Consider the following 21006-nt stretch of genomic DNA (forward strand, 5'->3'; position numbering starts at 1 on the left):
GTAACTTGTATTCATTCATAGCTTTGTTTTCAAATTTAATTTCCTGTTTTAAGTAATCTGGCCTTTTCATTGTGAGGTTCAGATGGAAAAGTAACTGACAAATGTTTTCCTTTTCTCAATGACTTATTCCAGAAAATTTTATATCGACTCTAGAATCAAAGTATACAGGAAGATGTGTAAGGTCATTCAGAATTTTATTTGAGTGGTGAGAGCTATGGGAGATGATCTACAAATGTTATTGCTGAAGATGAGGGTTAGGCACTTCCTGTCTGGTGTCATGGAAACCTAGCACATCTGGATGTGTCTCCTCTTTAGCAGCAATGACCCAATTTCTAATTTGTATGATCATAGACATTTTCCTGTCAAGCTTGAAAGTACAGCAATGAACTGTGTCAATTATAAAGCATTATTCCCTAATCTCATAAGTGTTTTTCAAATAGGAGGATCTTAGGTGATTTCTTTTCAAGATTATGTAGAAAATGAAGAAACAACCCTCTGTTCACTGTTACGTTTCTTCCATTCCTGGAAATGCCTATGAATTCATGCTCAGCTGACACCTTCAGAAATGCCAAAATTTCACTCTGGTTGCTACGCAATTTAAAATTCAAAAGGAATTTTGAATGGGTTTTTCACTGACTTGAAAAACAGCTGAATCTTTTAGAGTCCAGAGAAAAATAGTCTCTTTAGAAGCGCAGAATGACTGGTATTTTTCCACAGAATTTGTTAAGTGTGAAATACAGAGAAAAGAATAAAAACTATCAAAATAGAAAGCAAAAGGATAAAAATTACATTTGTTCGTGAAGTATTGAATATCAGGCTGTGTACATTGCTTCATAAAAGCAATCATGTGTTTTAGTAGTTTATCCTGTGTGGCAGATATTATAAATGATCTCGACTTTATGAAAGACACTTCCTCAGATAGGTAATATGACCTTTTAGTGAACCTTATTCATAAGGGATAGAATTGGTTGTCACTAGCCCTAAAAGTTAGACTCTAAGAGTACCTGCTTGCTACTTCTTTCAGATAAAAGTGCAAACTACCTTATTATATTTAGACAAATAACTATGTTTTGTTAGAATTAAGCAATTAATAGTTCATCTTTATTGTTTCATTATATTTAGACAACTTTGATGTTCAAATAATTTTGTATTATTCCATTTAGGTAAGTATTTTTTAACATCCATTATTTTAATTTTAGTCAATTACACAAAAAAATTGTGATCAAAGACATAAGGAGCTGAACTTTAAGAATGTGTTCAAAGTTGGACTATTAAAACAAGCAGAGTGCATATTAAGTTTGATAAAGAAGAAACACAAAAGTTTGCCAGGTTAAGTCTGCTCATCTCTAACCAGTGGACTTTATTCCCTTTGGATCTGCGTGATCTCCTTTTTCATTCTACTCTCTGGAAAAGATGAATAAAGGAGGAAAGGAATGTGAAACTGCCAAAAAGAAATCATCTATTGTAGTAATACACCAGAAGTATTCTTTCAAAAGAAAATGTTTAGATAAAATTCTTTCAATTTCCATTATATTGTTTAATTGAATTTGGTGTTATTAAATTATAGTTATTTTATTTAAGTCAATTTCCTTTGGTAGAGTTGATCAGCTGGTCACCTGTTCTTAGACAATAACTAGAACTGATTAATAACTCTGATCAATCAAAAGACAATCCTTAGCTTCTAATTCCAAATTTTATCTAATTATTTTTCTAAGTCTAATTTTTTTCAGAAATTCATACAATGTACTTTGCTTATATCCATCCTCCCAGTCCTCCCCCATCTTCCTAGCCACACAACCTCACCCCCCCCCAATATATATATATAATTGCTCAGTTTGTGTTGGTCAGCTACTCCTGGGTGTGGGGCTTGTCCTGGAGTATGGTTTACCAGGTGTCACACCATTAAAGAAAATTGACTTTTTCTCTCACATCAGTGTTCAAATGCCAAGAGTTCCTTAGCTAGGAGTGGGACCTCATGCCCACTTCCCCTCTCCCATGCTGGGGTTTTGTCTAGGACAAACTTGCTCAGGTCTCATACAAGCTGTCACAATTGCTGTGAGTTCATATGTGCACCTGTTCTGCTGCGTCTGGCAAATACTGTTTTCTCAAAGCCATCCACTACATTTGTCTGTTACAATATTTTCACCACCTCACCCACAATGATCTCTGAGCCTTGAGAGGAGGGCTGTGATATAGATGTTTCAGTAGAGCGGAGCAGTCTGGAGTCTTTTATTCTCTGCATCTGGACCAGTTGTGGGTTTCTATGTTAATTGCCATCTACTGCAAGAAGAAGCTTCTCTGATGAGAGTTGAGGAACACGCTGGGTATCTACAGCAGTAAGTCATTAAGAGACATTTTAATGCCATGTCTTCTGGCAGAATAATAGTAGTAGGTTTTCCTCTAGGTAGGGCCAATGCCCTATCCAGCCACAGGTTCTTTTTTCAATTGGCAGTATCAGATACGGGTCCCATCTCTCTGAAAGGGCCTTGAATCCAGTGGGAAAGTGGTGGGATATTCTCATAACATCTGTGCCTCTGTCGCACCAGTGGGCATATCTCACCAGGCAGGTTGTCATTGTAGTTTAGAAGCTTCCCAGTTGGGTGAGATTGCGGGTTTCTTTTCTCCAGCAGCACACATTAGCACCTTTCAGCACTGTGAGAACTAGCCTGTGCGAGTGAAGCTTCCAGGTAAGTACCAGCTAGATTTCTCCATGTTCTATGACTCAAGCATGTGCTGTCTTCAGCAACAGTGTCTTGCTGCCAAGTTCTGAAGGGTAACCAAGAGCATCAGCAGTAGCCTGTAATGTTTGGGGGCCTTAGGGGAGTCCATTGGCCAAAAACTCAGAAAAAAAGCAACCCGCTTCAAGGTATGAGACTTTATTTGGTAGTCTATAGTATGTAGCTAGTGTATTGTCCCCATTTTATAAGGTAACTCCATAGTATACAATAGATTTCCATATGGCTTTTTCAACAGGCCGTTAGTATTACTTATTCCTTTCCATACCTCCTCCTCTACCACACCCTCCCATCACCTCCCCCACTTTATATCTGGATTCTCTGTCTCCTTCTTTGAAATATTCCCTCCTCCCCCATGGCCCCTTACTAGTTTCCAACCTCTGCAGGTGTTACGAATGAAAACGACTTATCTAAAGTCTAAAAGCTAACAACCACATACGAGAGAAAACATTTGATGCTTGTCTTTCTTGGTCAAGGCTACCATATTCATGATGGTTGTTTCCAGTTACACCCATTTGCCTACAGATTTCATGCTTCTTAACAGCTGAATAATCTACTGTATGAAAATACCACATCTTCACTATCCACTCTTCAGTTGATGGATGTCTAGGTTGTTTCCATTCCCTGGCTATTATGACTAGACAAGGTCTCAACATGAATGAGCAAGTATTTCTGTAGTAAAGTCCTTTGGGTATACACCCAGAGTTATATGGCTGGTGCTTGCAGGTCTATTCCCTTCTCTTTGAGAAACTTCCACCCTTATTTTTATAGTGGTTGCTCCAGTTTGCACTCCGTCCAGCACTCACGGGGTTAGAACTTTCCACCTTTGAATCAACACGTGAAAGAACATGGCAATTAAATACGTTAGTCAAAATGACCGTTTATTGCATCCAGTTAAGATTTTATGTTTTCTATGTAGATCCATTTATAAATATTTTAGTAGCCTGGAAACAGAGGGAGCCAATTAAAAGTCTAATGCAGAGCACAGCGTCCAGGCTTGAATATACAAAGGACATCTTGAACTTTTCAGCCAGGGCACAGCTGTACCAGCAGACTTACTAATTCTGAAATTTCCTCACTCCTCTGCTTATGCAAGATAAAAATTACATGACATCATTGGAGCTATAAAGCTGGAACTCCTGTTTCTTAAGCTTGGGAAAATATGGCTTTGAGTAACCCTCTTCTTATGAAAAAAAAAAAAAATGCTTCTGCTGGTCTTTGTCCTTCTACAGAACAAAAGGACAGTTTGCTTTTTTATGAGAGGTGGAATGTAGGCTTCTGGCAATAGAGCAAAGGAGGGGAACCCCTTCCAAGCTAAGTGACCAAAACACTTTGCAAGTATTCAAAAGAATTTTTTTTTTAAATATAAAGCTTCTCCAAACTCTAAGCAGCAAAATTGTGTAATGTTTACAATAGCTAAAATGAAAAATTCCTAGATTTTAAGGTAAGTATTCCTACTGGGATTATTGTGTTAATTGAGATATCCTCACTTCTCAATGCAATGATTTTAAAAGGAAAATTCAGTACATGGAGACAAAGGGTAATAAGAAAACTATTGTTAAGAGTTTATAAAACTGGCATGGAGGCACACACGTGTAATCCTAGCAGTATAGAGGCTGAGGCAAGATCAAAAGTTCAAGGTCATCTTTGGCTCTAAAGAATTTGAGGCCAGGCTAAGCTACAGGAGACCCTCTCTCAGTAAACAAACAGACAGACAAATGAGTTCATCACTCAGACCCAAATAAGAGTAGTGATCATTCTGCAGTCCGAATTTCAAGACCATTCATTTGTAACTTGGCAAATGTTCTAGAAAATAGCATTGGAAAAGTAAGGAGAAAAAAAAGGTAAGTTCAGTGTCATTCCATATTGTTTAATTGTATGTGTGTGTGTGTGTGTGAGAGAGAGAGAGAGAGAGAAAGAAAGAGAGGGGAGAGAGAGAGAGAGAGAGAGAACAAGCCCTTGAGAAATCAGGTCTATCTTTCTATCATGAGTTCTGAGGCATGAGTAAGGTCCCTGCTGAGCCGTCTCGATGACCTGCCTCATTTAATATTTTAAAACTACTGATTGGAGAATTAGCATAGAAATTACTCCTTACTAGCAAATTAAACATGAGAGAAGCAGAAGGTTGAGCCACAATGAAGTCTGATGAAAAGAAATGCAATTTCACCTGTAAATAGCAGTTCCTGCAAACTAATGGTATCTGCAGCTTTTCCCTCATCCTTTTTGATATAACTGTATTCCATGTACACATTGGCTTGATGTGGACTGACACATAATTAGACACTTTTATTATATTCTCTTTATCACTCACAGATAACATATACAAGCAGCTGTGCTTAAATCTGTCATATTTGGGGTAAGAAGTTTACATGCTGATACAGCCCCATTATCAGACTCTATTAAACTACACTATACGCACAATGTCATAGCCTGAAGTTTACATGATCTCTTGTTAGCATGGCAAAAGGATAAAAAATATTTTAATACAGAAATAAGCAAAGACTACTGTGATGGTTAATATCGTCAACTTGACAGGATCTATAATCACCTAGAAGGGAAGCCCTTGGACATGTCTGAGAGGAATTTTCTCCACTGGGTTAATTGGGTTGCAAGATCTACCCAAATATAAGAAGCACCATTTCTATGGGCTGAGGACCATGACTTATTTAGGAAATAAGGGGAAAGGCAGCTGAGCACCAACATTCACCTCTTTCTGCTCCCTGACTGTGGTTGCAATGTGACCGCCTGCCTCATGCTGCTGCCACCATGCCTTCCTCACTATGAGGAACCATATACCCAGTGAGCAGAAGAAACCCGTTCTTAAGTCACCTCTGTTGGGTATTTCATCAGAGCAGTGATAAAGGTGACTTATACAACCAGGTTATTGTTTTGCCAAGTATAACCAAAATACTGAAACACTCCCAGTTTAAAAGCTGTTAGCTTAGAATCATGGAAGTATAGAATTAGATGCTACCTTGGAATATTTTAAAACAATCTCACTTCTAGAATGGAAACAAGCTACACTAAGAATCTACTCACGGGTCTAAAGGTAGGACTGAGGCATCTGACAGCTCAAGTAACAGTCCTTCCACTGAGATATTCTCTTTCCCATTTTACCAGTGAACACAATTATCGCACAGTTACAATCCATGTCTCCTGCCGACAGAATCAAAATGACTGTGTATGAATACTGAACAGGTGTCAGCCTATCCAATTTGCACAGCAAATTTATAAGCCATAGAAAAACCAACTGAAAGTTTAATGTTAGTAAAATATAGACCTGGAGGGTAAAGTTCATTTTTGCAATACTAGGAAGTTTCGGTTTTATCAGTAAAATCAGTAACATGATGACACCAGGCTGCCCTGGTGTGGGTGTGGTTTGGGTGTATCCTACACAGGCTCTAGCGCTGGAATCTTGATCCCTACTGTGCCAGTTTCATGGTGGCAGAACCTTAAGGGATGGTGCTAAGCAAAGTGTGATTAGACTTCAAGAGTTCCTCCCTGAAAAGTTTTCATAAGATGTCAGTTAGTTCTGGAGAAAGTAGACTGTACAAAAGGAGCAAGCCTGGGGCCTGAATCTTCATGGCTTCCAGCCATATGATCTCCTCTAGCCTGTTCTGACAATTATTATGCCATCAACCTAGAGCATGAGTGGGTGCTGCCTCATGTTTACCTTTGGCTTCCAAGACTGTAAGATAAATTAACATCCCCCCTATAAAAATACCTAATCTTAAATATTTTGTTATACAAATAAAATATGGATTAGTACATGAACCACAGTGAGGATTTTTCTAACTGGGTAAGAATAAATTTCTGTTCTACATTATAACAAAAAAGTAACATCGCTTTGGTTAATAAAAAACTGTTGATCTGTGTCTTTCAAACTACTATGTTTTGTAAAGGAGTCTAGATCTCAATTTGGTTGGTTATGATCCCATCTTTTTAAATGGAATAGAGTATCAGAGTAAATTTCTAATAGTCAAAATATTAGTGTATAAAATTCTGGACTCAATTTTAAGCATGTTTGTGTGTAATGAGTGATAAATTAAGAACTTGTGTATTCTAGGTTGTAGTGTAAAATGTCTGAAATCTGCTAGTAAGTAGCTCTTTGAACTTTGGATGTCAACTTTGTTTTTAGTAACTTAAATATACTGTATTTCATTAAAGTTATTCTAACTTGATAATTAACTTGATCTAACTTGATAATTAATAACATAAAGGAATTTGATCCAGAAATGTTAAAAAGTAATTTGAAATATTAGCAGAACAAAAATCTATAGGAAGATATTTAACCAGAAAGCTTTGATTTTGAAATGTACAAAACATGCAGGGATATTACTTATAAGCAACTGGCTGATACTTCTCCTCAATTTTAGAATTCAGGTTTAAGGCTTGTTTCACAGGACGATGAGAGATTCAAGAACACAAGCAATAAAGAATTACTGTTGCCAGGCAGTGTTGGCACAGGCCTTTGATCCCAGCAGAGGCAGGCAGATCTCTGAGTGCCAGGCTAGCCTGGTTACAGAGCTAGTTCCAGAACAGTCAAGGCTACACAAAGACACTCTGACTCAGAAAAAATAACAAAGAACAGCAAAAGCAAAAAGAATTATAGATAGCTGAGTGCAAATGTGCATACCTTTAATCTCAGCACTAGGAAGCTGATCTGTGTGTTTGAGGCCACCCTTCATACTGACTTCCAGGAGAGAGGCCCTGTCTCAGAAAAACAAACCAAACCAACAAACAAAATCCAGAAACAAGATAAAAAATTCTCAATAAATTCAGTCCTCTAGTAAATTTCTGCCACTAGAAACATTTATGAGTCTCTGAAATACCTATTACTGAATATTTTCCAGTAATTTTATTACTTGGCTAAAAAATTAAGAATTTTCCTTTTTTTTTTTTTCTTTCTCCCTGTGAAGTGAATTTCAACAAGGAAGTTCAACTTGGAAACAGTGCTGTCCTGAATATTTCTGTCATCTTCACAAAGAACTACACTCTCCAGGGCAACTTCCTTTGTATTTGGTATTCCAGCCAATGTGCTCTGAGCAAAATACCCTGTGTAACTTTCCTATTGTCTTTCTTAAAGAACTGTTTTCAAATAAGTCAGTCCAATATTCTCAGTGTGTGTGTGTGTGTGTGTGTGTGTGTGCACGCATGCATGTGCATATAACTATATGTGTGCATGGCACTGTGTCTTCAATGTGGCTTTCATAGGTTACCAAGAGATGGGGAAAATGTTTGGCAAATTTCTAATATCATATTTCTATGATATCAAATTTCTATATCTAATATCAAATTTCAAATATCATAGTATTTTAAATTTTAAAAATTTAAAATTTTAACTAAAATTTAATTACATCGCTTACTCCCTTCTCTTACCACTCTCCAACCCTTCCCATACCCCCCTTACTTCATCTCAAATCAATGGCCTCTTTTCCTTTATTATTGTCACACACACACACACACACACACACACACACACACACACACACGCACGCAGCCTGCTAAGTCTGTTCAGTATTGCTTGTATGTAGAGGATTTTAGTTCTGACCACTTCACAAAGAATCACCAATTATGGAGTTCATCGCTGGCAACACTGACTTTCTCCTCTCCTCTCAGCCTGCAGCTCTTTGTCTCACCATAGGGTCCCGTGAGAGTTCTCCCTCTCATGTTAGCATGTCTATTGGTGGTATATAATTGTAGTTATTTTAAATATAAACTTACATTGGCTAGCAAAGCTTAGTTACAAGATATTTTAAAGGCGCTTGTGTGAGACAATGGAAGAAATGCTTGCTCCAAATGCAAGACTGGATCTGACTTTCTGCAAGATCTAGTTTTATATCTGGGTAGCACTTTTTCTTTTTTCCAGAAGTTGACGACAAAAGCACATTATGAATTCAGTCACTTGGGGGCATATGAGGCTTGTTGCTGCATTTGCCAGGCACACATTGGTAAGGTGACTATCAGTAAACATGGATATTAGCCTCATAGTGCACAAGTCTCCTTAAATGAAGACCCACTTGTGGGGGGCACATTTTGGATAAAGACAAAAAAATGTTCCCTATTATTGATCATTTAAACATCTTATTCATTTCTTGTTATCAAAGCCAAACTGCTTTAAAGTATCAGCTAATGCACTGCTACTGTTATTGTTTTCTTAGTTCTCATACTTTACATTCTATTCTCGGTGTTTCATTTTATCCTTTGTTCATATCTGACCCACTATTTTACATGCTACCCTAGAATTCACTTCAAGTACTTTGTAAAATAAGGTGAAGTATAACAAATAAAAACATAATTAGTTTAATCCTCTCTAGGCCTTCAAAAACTGAGAAGAGATTATTTTTAGCTTGAGAACAAAAGACGTATTATTTTCAACATTAAGAAATGTCTTAAGAGTAATTGAAGATAAGCTTCCATTGCTGAAAAAGACAAAAATAAGAGCAGTAGGTACAACTCATTTTGATAGACACATCTTGACAGTTAGAAAGTCATGAGAAGGGAGAGATGGGCTCCCTTCCCTCAGTTAAAAGGGAACAGATTCCTATGTGAATAAGAGTCTGGACCAAGGGCATATTCTAGGAAAGGAGCACACAGCTTCTCATAGCATCACACTATCAGGTGGCACAGTATATTGGTAATCAGAATAGCAGCACCAATGGCCTTAATAATACAGTGTAAGGCTAAATAGTTGCTTTTATCTGGAGCATTATCAAATGACATATGTCATTTCTCATCCTAATTTTTACAGATAAGAAGATCAGAGTGTTTCAAAGTAAAATACCGTAAGAGTATGAAATTGACTAAGCTAACTAATCAGCAAAACTTAAGGAGGCCACAGTTTAAATCACTTGATATCTTACCAGCAAATGTTCTTGGGATACCAGAATCATAGGAGAAGTGGGATGGAGAGCCAGTAATGTTCAAACCAAAGAAGAAGGCTGTGTAAGATGCCAGGAATGTTGAATTTGACCTTCTTTTGTTTATCAAACATCATGCCTCAGAGCTTGGGCACCCAGTGAATGGTCAACCCTTAGCTTCTTTGAAAGGGGATAGATAACTCTCAGGGACTCTTTATCACCTTATTCTTTTAGACTAGTGACATCAAACGCCAAACTCAGTAGCTTCCAGTGCATGTAATTATACTGCTTTGCAATCAGAGAGAAAATGGCTCTTTCCCACAAACTTTATGAAAACTGCTGGAAAGGAGGCAGAACCAGCCACACACTAATTGCCTGACAGAAAGAGGTAAAAACACTCCACCTAGGACTATGCCCATCCTGTGGTTGAGCGGAAAGAGTCTGTTACCAAAAAAAAAAAACAACAAAAAAAAAAAAACAAAAACACAAAACGGGAGTTTTATTTGGGTTTGGATGATGTTTTACCAAGGGAGGCAAGTAACTGTTGTAAAGCCCTGTAATATGAGAAAGAAAAGCTGATAAAGTAGGAGAAAAGCCATGGAAGGATTATGTCACAAGAACTGAGATATGTGTGGAGGAAATGGCCTTGCCTAGATTTTTCTGGGAGACTCATCCCTGAGTCATGGTCTGAAAATTTTCTTCTTACTTTAGTTTAAGAAGAAAACTAAAGCTCTTATAGCTTATAGCTATAAGCTCTTGGTCATACTTCAAACTCATCATTCCATTCAAGAACTTACAAGGGCTTCCCATTATATTAACTCCACACTAGCCTTATTTTGTTTCTAAAACTTGGCTTTCTGAACAGGCTCATCTCTTCCTTCTTCACACAGCCCCAGAAGCTTCAATTTTTGCCCAAACAATTCTTCATTCCATTCACTGAACATGTATTTGTTAAATCCCAGTGGCAGACACTTAACTATGACCTAAAGCTACTGTGAAAAAAAGGTAGTTGCTGCCTTCTCTGCTTAGTCAATATGTGATAACCTGTCCTACCTACTCGTGAATGTATTTATAAATTTTTTTTGTCTAGTATCTAATTTTGAGTCATTCTTTCAGCTGGTATTTCTCAATGCCACATTTCACTCTGCTCCACCCAGTTCAACCACGACTTACCACACCAATAGCTGTTAATGACTTCCAGGAACTACTGGTTCCCAGCTCCTCAGGACAGAATGTTGCTACTCCTACATGTCAACAGTGGCAGGAATCTAGCCACAGGGTAGTACATTCCTCAGTCTGACTTATAATCAATCCACCATAACAGAAAGAGGTATGTGCGTACCATGAAGTTCACCAGGACTTCTGAATGATCCAGTGTGTTCTCTGCCACACCAAGCTACTCCCTTTCATGAACCCTTAAGCAATGAGGCAAAGATGGCTCTTCATAATTTAGGTCTACTCATTCAGACTATTTGAATCTAACACCCACCACACACATCTCTTAACAAGGAATAATCAATATATTTGTACCGCACATCATGAGCTTCCTAACTACAAGTTTTTCTGGAAGCAAGAAGTCCTAATTTTGTTATGTCAATGCCCTGTTCTTTCATGTTTGCTTCAGACTCTTCTCTTGATACTTAAATGTGGAGCTCCTATATTACTATCATTTAAAGGTCAGCACTGGAGCATACTAAAAACTTGTCAAAAGTTTGAGACTGTATGATGAAAAAAAGTATACTGTCAGGATTTAGTCAAACCCTTGAGCAGAGCAAACTGAAGGACATCCTGTGTTATCTCTAAATCAGAAACAGACTACTTGTCTTCCACAATTTATATTACATTTCTCAAGAATGAATGTCATGATTGTTTTGCCAGTTAACACTTAAGAGGTGCAGAAAAATGACTGCTATAATAGAAACATGTCCAGAAAATATTAAACAAGGGGGCAAGTTTTTCTCAGGAAGGTATGAAAAGATCTATGGAGGCGAGGGTTATTCTGTTGAGATGGAGGATGGCAGAACAGTAGGGATTAGAATAACTAGCATGGAGAAAAGGAGGAAATGTCAGGTGGGGTTAGCAGTGTAGGGTAAGATTATGGAAGGCGATGCAGATAATAACGGAAGGAGGGAGTCTGAAAAGTTCTTAACAGGGCTATTGTTGTCATTTTCATGTTAGAAAAGCCACTAGTACAATGGAGATCGGAAATGGAAATGAGTCAGAAGACAAACAACCTCTTGAATGATGGAGAATTGTAATAGACAGTTTTGAGAGAAGCTTAAGAGTCCATATAACTTGGTATAGTATAGATGGTAACAGTATATAGTATAGTTCTAAACTATATACTATAAGAGTATATAGTATAATGAAGAAAGGGGCTGTGGGTGACATTATTTGAAGAACAGAATGGAAATGGTCAGAGTACAGATGAGTAGGAAGAAATATGAAATCAGGATAAGAGAAAGACGTCTATTTTAGGACATATTTAAGGTACTCGTGTGAAATCCAGAGAGGCACTGTTAGAAGGATCCAACATGAAGATACACATCTGAGAGTGCTTTGTATAGCATAGCGCACACGTTGAGTCCCTGATGGGGAAGAGGTGACATAAGATAGAGTATTAAGTACCACCACAAAATGGAGTGCTGTGAACAAGGGTGGGCAAGGGAAGAAAAACGTTTAAAGTGTTTCAGGAGGCAGCTGCAGAACCAAGAGGAAATAGCATTGGACCAATTAAATTTCTAAGAGCTGTTTTCTCTCCCCCCCCCCCCCCCGCCCCAACTCCAAATTTTAAAGCTTGGGACAGCGTCTACGGCCTCATTTCATTTTACTCTTATGTGGTAAACGCTCAACAAATTCTCAAGCACAATAAACTCATCGCATGTCACCAATGAACTTCAAAGGTTTCCTCCTCCTACTTCTTGAGATAAATTTAAGAATTACCTTTGGGGTTTTCGTTGTTTTAATTTATTTTTATTACTGTGTTCTATTCGTACCAGCTTTGGAAAGATCTTTCAAACCTACATCTACTTTTGAAAGACCTTAATGGCCAGACACGTTTTTGTCTTTTGGTTTTTGTTTTTTTTTTTAATCAAAGGCTAGCCTGGTTCTCAGTAGCAGCTTGCAACCTGTTCTAAAACACGGAACCGAAACTGCCAAATTTTCTGACAAATATTAACTGGGTCAGCAGGCTTATTAAGACTTTCATTTTATTAATGGTCACGAAACCACCAGCTAGTGGAAAACATTCAGCTGCAAACGAACCGCACGGACGCCCCACAAGCCACGGGGACCTCTGGGGAGCCGACCTAGCAACGGCTGGACCCAGAGAACCTCGGCTCGCTTGCGGGCAGACCCACGCTCACATTGCAAAACCGCAGACCAAGGCGGAGAATGCAGATCGACCGCGTCTGCAGTGGCAACAGCTCCACTCCCGGGCCCACCGCGCGGCGCTAGGAACCGCCACGGCTCTCCTCACAGCGCACCCCGTCCGCCACCCCCGCGTCTGGAAAAGCCCAAGTCCTGATCTCGCGGGATCTCGCGCCTCGCAGAAACCCCGCGGAAAGGGAGCATCACCCGCAGGAAAGCTGGGAATCCACGGGCGGGGGCGGGGCGCCACCAGGGGGCGGGGCCAGCGCCAGGGGGCGGGGCGTCCTGACGCGGGAGAGGGCGGGGCCCAGAGACCTGTTGATCGCAGGTGTCACTGCCCAGACCAGCCCCTGGGTCTTGGGCGTGCGCGCATGCTCTGCGCGGGTCGGGCGGCTGCGAGCGGCGGTGTGGCAGTCCGTCTGGGTGCGTGTCGGTGCGGCTGTCACGACGTTGGTGGGTGCCGGCGCGAGGCGGAGCCGGGCCGGCGGCACTGGAAGGCTGCGGTGCCGGGAGGCAGAGCTTCAGGGTGAGTCTCGGGAGCCCCCGCCGGCGCTCCCGGCGGACGGGGGGCTCGCGCTCCCTCGGCCTGGCCCTGCGCGGGCGCGCTGACCCGGCTGGCCGCGGGCTGAGGGCGGGATCGGCCGGGTCGGGGTGTGCTGGCTGGGCTCCCGCGGCTCAATGTGGCTCACGGTCCAGCCCCGCCGCTGCGGGAGCGCTCAGCCTTCCCCAAGGGCTTGACTGGCTGGCGTCCCTCCTTAGGGAAGCCGACTGGATTGGGATGCGGTAGGATCTCGGGTTGGCGGTTTCTCAGTAGCTGTGCAGATGTACAAAGTTAATTTTTTTTAGCTTCTAAACGGCGGCTTACGGTACAATTACCAAACTACTCCCCGGCGGCGCGGGAGAACAGGAAGTGCCTGCCTGCACAGGTGGATCTGAAAACCCGGAGGATCCTGGAAACCCTGCAATCTGAGCCTGTTTTGAGGTTTTGTTAGTCTCAAGAGGTTTGCTTTATCGGCGGAGATCCCGATCCGTGCTTGCAAAACGAACTGCACGTCCTTATCTGTTTTCAGGCTTCCATATCTGGAAATACATTCTTGCCCCCAGGATATTTTGAAGGCTACTTTTGAGACACGTTGACTGTAAACTTACGTTCTTGGAGATCAGCACTGAAGCCTTTAAGAAAAGGCATGCTGGTTTTCACATTTAAAAGATGTAGCTAATGTTGACCTAAAGTTATGATAGAGAGGATTGCTTAAATCGGTAACTTGTCAGTTTTATTTTCTGTTGTTTTCAATTCTGTGAGGTAAAGATCTCTCCTCCTGTTAAAGAGAAATTAAAAGGAAAGGATAATGAAGAAAACGTTCCTCAAAAGTAATGTGTGATTTATCTGCTATTGTCAAAACAATTCCAAGTAGGCTCACCGTGAGTGGGAGCCACGCTGAGGAAAATAAGGTTTTGCCTTATCTTTTAGAGGCTTTTAAAATGAGCTTCTTTGGACAACTTGTCTAGGTTCATCATTACTGACTACAAACATGAAAGTGACTTTTTTAGTTTGTAAATCAAGTCAATGGTAGTTATGTATTTTCCCCAAAGGATAAAAAAATAACAGGAGAGCCCCCAAACAAGCTTTTTTCTTAGGAATTTGTTTAAAAAAATTCAGAAAGTTGTAAGTTCTTTCCAACTCATGGTACTTGACACTAACAGTTCATTACTATTTTCTCTAAAAGATGCAGGCACTGCTTTTTTGTTTGTTTGTTTTTTAATAAAAAGTTTGCCATTTTGTGGTAGGACACACTTTCTACTTATTCTTGCCCTTGAATAAGAAAGCCCAGAATGCCCTTACAGTTTCAGGATGTCCTCTGATTCAAGATACTTTTTTACAGCTTACTTTCAAAAGTTTGTTTCACTATGTAGTTTCAAGAAATGCAGTTTTGGTGTGCAGTAGCTTGGAAGTTTGTTTTAATAGGAAAAATATTTAAAAATGAAAAGAAATTTAATCCATTTTAGAAGCTAAATTTGGTTCTTCCATTATGAGACTTGTTGGGACTCTGTAATTGTAGAAGGAGTGAATGTTGCTTTGACTCTACAACGTTCTGAAAATACATTTTATCTCCACATAGTGGTCGTTTATGTTAACCGGCAAAGGTGTTGAGGTACTGACTTAGCAGACTTGTTATTTCACAGCCTTAACTATAAGGTATGTCCTAATTACAGACCCTAATGACAATCTACAGAAAGCTTGGTAGCATCTATACTGCATATGCAAACATTTTGAATACAGTGCGCTAAGGTATGAAGCGCTTCATGAGATCTTGTGTTAAGGAAGGACACGTGCTGATTCATGTCATCTTGGAAAAGCAGGGTAGAAATTAGTGATAATACAAATGCATGGTTGGCGTGGCAGATTAGTGACTTTGTATTGGGATGATTTGTAAGTGCTTGTTTACAATGTATGTATATAATGGAAACAAGAAATAGATGTAACTTGCTCTACCATACAGAAGAAAATCCTTAACAAGTTTTTGGAATTTTAAATAACTTTATATAACACCCTAACCTTGGCAAGTTATTGAGTTCTGTTTTAATAATAGGAATACCATAGGCAAACACATTTGTACTATTCCTTTCCAAGTTAATTCATATTCTCTACCAATTCTTTAGTGGTGCATGGACAGAAATGTGCTGTTTGCCTATAATTTTATTATTTACTTATTTATTTGTCTTACTGTGCAGCCTAGGCTAACCTTAAATTTGCAGCCCTCCTCCAGATTACCAAGTGCTGAGATTATAGGTGTACACTGCTATACAAGGCTTAGAATTAAATTTTAATTTAATTGGTTTTCTGTGTGATTTTGATGTTTTTTTTTAATTTAAACATTTTTCTTTTTAAAAAAATTTTACCAGAGGAGACTATTTTAGCCCAATAGAAATTAACCCAATATGAGTCCATAATGGGGTTCACATTGCCTCATGTATTCATATCTGTACTGTGGAAAGTAAAATTTTATTTAAACCTTCACTATACTACCATTTAAAGCTGTGTGTGCATGAATGTATTTGTTTAGTTTTGGTGCTGAGCATTGAACTGAGGGCCTTGCCTGTGGTAGGCCAGTGCTGTGAACACAGAGCCTCAGCCCCATCTTAGTTATTCTAGTAAATAAAATTAATTATCTGAAGTATCATGACATCTTTTTGATAGTATGAAGTTTTAGCATATTGAACAGTAAAAAGATTAAAGGTGGGGGAAGTTTTAAGAAATACTGTTGGATTTTTGTTATTGTTGTTTTCTCATGGATGGGCATGTTGCCTAAGTCTGTGTACCATCTGTATTCTGTTAGACACAGAGGCCAGAAAGAAGCCTGTGTCAGATCACCGGGGACTGGTGTTACAGAAGGTTCTGAGCTGCCCTGAGGGTGCTGGGAACCAAATGTGGATCCCCTGGGAAAGGAACCACTCTTCTTAACTGCTTATCTATTTCTATGCCCCAAGATACTGTGTCTACCTTAGCTTTGAGTTTTTCTGTGCTAGCAGGTTTTTCTCAGTAAACCTTTTGTAACATATTTCATGTACTAGGTACTAGACATTCACATATTAATAAAATATTAAATAATCATAAGTCAGAATGTTTCCTTATTCTAATTCATTCATTTAGTTTGGGGCTGCCTTTTGAGACAAGATCTTGTATGTTGTTCTGTGTGCTCTGGAATTCACCATGTAGCCGAAGCTGGCCTCAAACCCAGTGCTGTAACCTTTCCTGAGTGCCGTGTGGAGAAATGAGCAACCTTTCCAGGCTGTGAGTTCTTCCCTCCTAAGCCTCATTTCTGGCTCTTCTAAACCACAACTACCACCTCTACATTGAGTTTCCAACAGTGAAAGGGTGGTGGGCTGTTGTCTTTATTTTACACCCTCACTTTTGTAAGATTCTGCTTCTCTTCCCTTCTCCTACCAACTTCCACCACACCACACTGGTGGAGTCAGTTCTGATTTGACAGAGGATGGCAGGTCACTCCATCCTTCCATCTCGAGAGCTGTTGCTATAAAACACAGAATAACTCAGGGAGTCTGAAGATGGGTAAGCCATCATCTTAAGATTAAGATGACTGAGGAGACAAGAGGTGCTAAGGCAAACTGGGGAGCATTTCCGGACTGGAGATACGAGCAAGAGCAAGGTGCCCCTTCTGTTACTTTCTCTGGCTGGATGCATCCTCCTGCCATTTATGAGGTAACTAAGTATCAGAACATGGATTCCATCTTTGTCAAGAGTCAGTCTAGGTATTCTTTGCCCGTCAGTACTTCAAGCTTAGTTTTTTTCTAAATTCCCTAATCTGTATATTGAAGCCCTTCCTTTCTAATACCTTCCCCAAACTTATATAATGGCTTGAGGCCTACAAGATTTTCGCTTCTGTATAATGCTGTTGTATATGCCTGGCATACTAATACTACTTCCTTGCAGGTGTAGTGCTGACACCGACCTAGCTGCCAGAGGGTAGGAAATTGTTCTGTATCTTCAGTGTCTGTATCAGGCCTGTCTGTCCTGCAGCCCAGGGATGGCCTGGTCCCAGGATAGCTATGAGTACAACTGGATATGGTTGTAGATGATAGTATCATAGTTCAGTGCCAAAAGGCTGGACTCTGATAGGTGATCTTTGTTGGAAACACTTTTCTGAAGGCTTATTAATTTTTCCTTCCCTCTCAGATTCATCCAATTAATAGCCAAGACACTTGGAATTTACATTTCTAGAGACCTGAGAGAAGACAGTAAATAACACAATAGGTCGATTATGTAGTGTGTTAGAAGGTAAAAAGTGCCAAGATAGAAAAATAAATAAATAAATAAAGCAGGGGAGTTGGGAAGGTAAGGGAGAAGCCACGATGGTTTGCAGCTTTAAATAATTGTTTAAATTATTTACACTTACATTTAGAAGGTAAGGCTTTAGAAAGGAAGGAAAGCAAAGCTACAAGTCTCAGGGGAAAGACTAGTAATTCCAGCGGAGGGATGTCACTGCTAAGGCTCTGAAGAGTAGGAGTTTGCTTGGTATGTGTTTGAGAATGGCAAGGAGCCAGTATGCTGGAGCAGGAAAAGCCAAAGCTCAGGTAGCTAGAAGTGAAGTTAGAGGGACGATGGTAGGTATGTTTATAGAGTTGCTGTAGTGTGGGTGTTTGTGAACCCTTCAAATGCCTAAGTTAATACCTAATTCCCAGTGAAGTAGTGTTAACAGATGAGGTTTGGGGGAGGTCATTAGGTCATGAGAGCAAAACCTTAATGAATGAAGAGGCTGGAGTGATCTTGCTCATCTCCCATTTGTGGGTGTCAGAAGGCTCCATCTTTGAAGAAAGTAAGCTCTCACCAGCCACTGCTATATTGGTATTCCCAGCCTTCAAAACTGTGAGAGATAGGTGTTTAATACTTACAGTATCTAAACAAAGGTGTTGTGTATAACATCCAAAGCAAACAAAAAACAGGTATAAAATCTAAAAACTTGATAAATTAGACCTCATCAAAATTTAATACTTCAAAGGTAAAGAATTCTTAAAGATCGATAGGCATACAGGTCAGATAATGAATCGAAAATTGAACATAACCTCCCCCCTCCCCCAGGTATGAAAACACCTAAGCACATAAGAAGCTGCTCAGTGTCACTAGTCCTAGAATGTGTTCCAGCCACATTGTAACAATACAAACCACAGTATCTCTTGAATAAAAGGTTGAGGCAACAGTTGTGGGTGAAGACCTGGTGCAGCTACAGCTCTCGTGCAAGGGTTTGAAAGTTTGCAACGCACTGTGGTGATTTTTCTTTTTGTTTGTCTTCTTAAATGAAGTGAAACATAAGCAGCCTAAGTCCCAGTAATCCCACTCAAAATACTCCCACAAGAAAGGGGGGAAATTAAAAAGAAAACAACAACAAACAAACAAAAGACAGACTACAGAAAGATGTGTAAGAAAGATGTTCATGCTTGTTTACGATAGCTGTAGACTGGAAACAATCCAAAATGTAAGACTGATTCACAACAGTACCACTCAGTCATAAAAGGGAACAAACCGAGTTGCTGAGTTGTGCAGTAAATTGATGAAACTCAAAAGTATTCTTTCAAGAGAAATATTACACGGTTTCATTTGTGGGAGATTCTAGAAAATTGGAATTGTGGGAACAAAAAGCAGATACATGTTTGCTTTAATAGTTTTCTGTTGTAGTGTAACAAATCACCACAAAATTAGCAACTTTGAATGATTCCTGTTAATTCTTGTGCAGTTTAGTGACCCAGTCCAGATGAACAAGGTCTTGTCCTCACTTCGCAAGGCTGAAGTCAGAGTGTCAAATGGGCGGGCTCCCGGCTGGCAGACTTCTCAGGGAAGAAGAATCTGCAAACAGGCCGATGCTTTTCCTTGTTCTTTGATCCTAAGGGCTCCCCACACTCCTCACGTGGGCTCCACATCCTTGTTACCCTACAGGAGTGAAATCTGTCCACCTCCCCACCCTCTACCAGCTAAAGAAAGCTCTCTTTGCTTTTAAAGGCTCCTATCATTGGATTGGCCCAACCAAAAAACTCGGGTTCGTCTGTGTCATAAAACATGGATACCATCAATGGATTTTTATCTTGCCTGTCTTTAGGTTTTGGACAGTAGACTATAAAGTGTATGAGTGTGTGTCTGTGTATGTGTGTATATTATTTTACTTCTGTCCTCCACACTGGAAAAGGTTATGACTGTGAAGAGGCTTGAGAGAGCTTTCAAGGGATTGGAAACAGTTGGCTGATTACATATGATTACATGTCAAAACTCACTCAGCTGTACATTAGAGGAATGAATTTTATTGAATAACCATGACTCAGAAAAGCAGGCTAGTTTTTAAATCCCGGATATAAGAAAATACAGGTAGTGAAAATAAATTCAAACTAGTATCTTCTAAACTCTTTAATTTTTATCTTATTGAATACTAAGACTAACCATAGTATAAGCAGAAGAGAAGAATAAGGGCAAGAAAGCTATAGTAGTTGTATAAGAAGATTGAGATTAGTATGAGGCCAAGAGTTAATGTCCAGCCCAGCCTAAGACCTTCTCTTAGGGTTGGAGTCCCGGTAGCTTGGTTTTTGCTGCTCAGCTGTTGGAGATAATGAAAGCTGGACAGTGTGAGCGCCTTCACCCTTCTGATTTGTGTGCTTTGCTGGTTTTACTTCTGAAGGGTACCTATATTCTTGCCCTTACCAGTCTGTCATCTGCTGCCCTTACCAGGACCATAGTGTTCCTCACACATTCCTGGACCAGCCTTGTGATTTGCTGCTGTTCTGCACTTAACTCATTAACCTGCCTGTCATTGGTCTGTCACGAAATGCCCTTCTGTTATTAGTAGCCATTTACCTCCAGTAGCAGTGCGGTCATGGTGTGAAGCTTGCCAGTTTGATGGTTATGTACTGTTATATGTTACTTAGTGATATTTCGAGGTTGAAATGTGTATTTGCAGTTTAGTCTTCTCCATTTGTTCATTTGTAGTCTTAGCCTACTTCCCACTTGTATAACTTGGTTTTGTTTTGTTTTGTTTTGTTTGCCTTCAGCAGTTCTTTATATATTTTGTTGGTTGTAGTTATTGCAACCTTGTCTCATTTCCTTTTTGGAGAGAAAGATTCTTTTCTTAATTTTTCAGTCCTCTGAAGTGTAATGATTTGTATTCCATCTTTTGTGTTCTGTTGCATCCAGAACTTTACATTTTAGCAGCTCTGCAAGCTTGAATGTGCTTTGCTTTGTCATTGAGTTCTGTATATTAATCTCACATTTTTTAAATTTAAAGTGTAAAGTGTTGATTTGCTGTTTACTTCTAATTCCTACAAGTTTCCATAACAATTTGATACTGAATTTTTTGAGATTCCTCTAATCATGTGTGATCCCAGTGTTGCTGCAAGAAAGGCATTTCAGAAATATAAATTTCTTTATATTTAGTTCCCTTGCTTATCTTTTTGCATTTGTAAGCACATATACCCATAGATAACTTTATGAGTTATATAAGTGTGACTCGTCCACAATTCCCAGTTATTTTTGGCACAGGTTT

At 39.6% G+C, this 21006-nt stretch overlaps 1 protein-coding gene across 1 annotated transcript in view; it reads left to right on the forward strand.

Annotated features, from left to right (window-relative positions):
- Positions 1–13270: 13270 nt before the first annotated feature.
- Usp53 (ubiquitin specific peptidase 53) overlaps positions 13271–21006 on the forward strand; it is a 66757-nt gene continuing 59021 nt past the window's right edge. The window contains exon 1 of the mRNA XM_021661073.2: positions 13271–13490. The gene's annotated coding sequence lies outside the window, so the exon portion shown is untranslated. The remainder of the gene's footprint in view (positions 13491–21006) is intronic.

Source organism: Meriones unguiculatus, chromosome 10 (genome assembly GCF_030254825.1).
Source record: "Meriones unguiculatus strain TT.TT164.6M chromosome 10, Bangor_MerUng_6.1, whole genome shotgun sequence".
NCBI lineage: Eukaryota > Metazoa > Chordata > Mammalia > Rodentia > Muridae > Meriones > Meriones unguiculatus.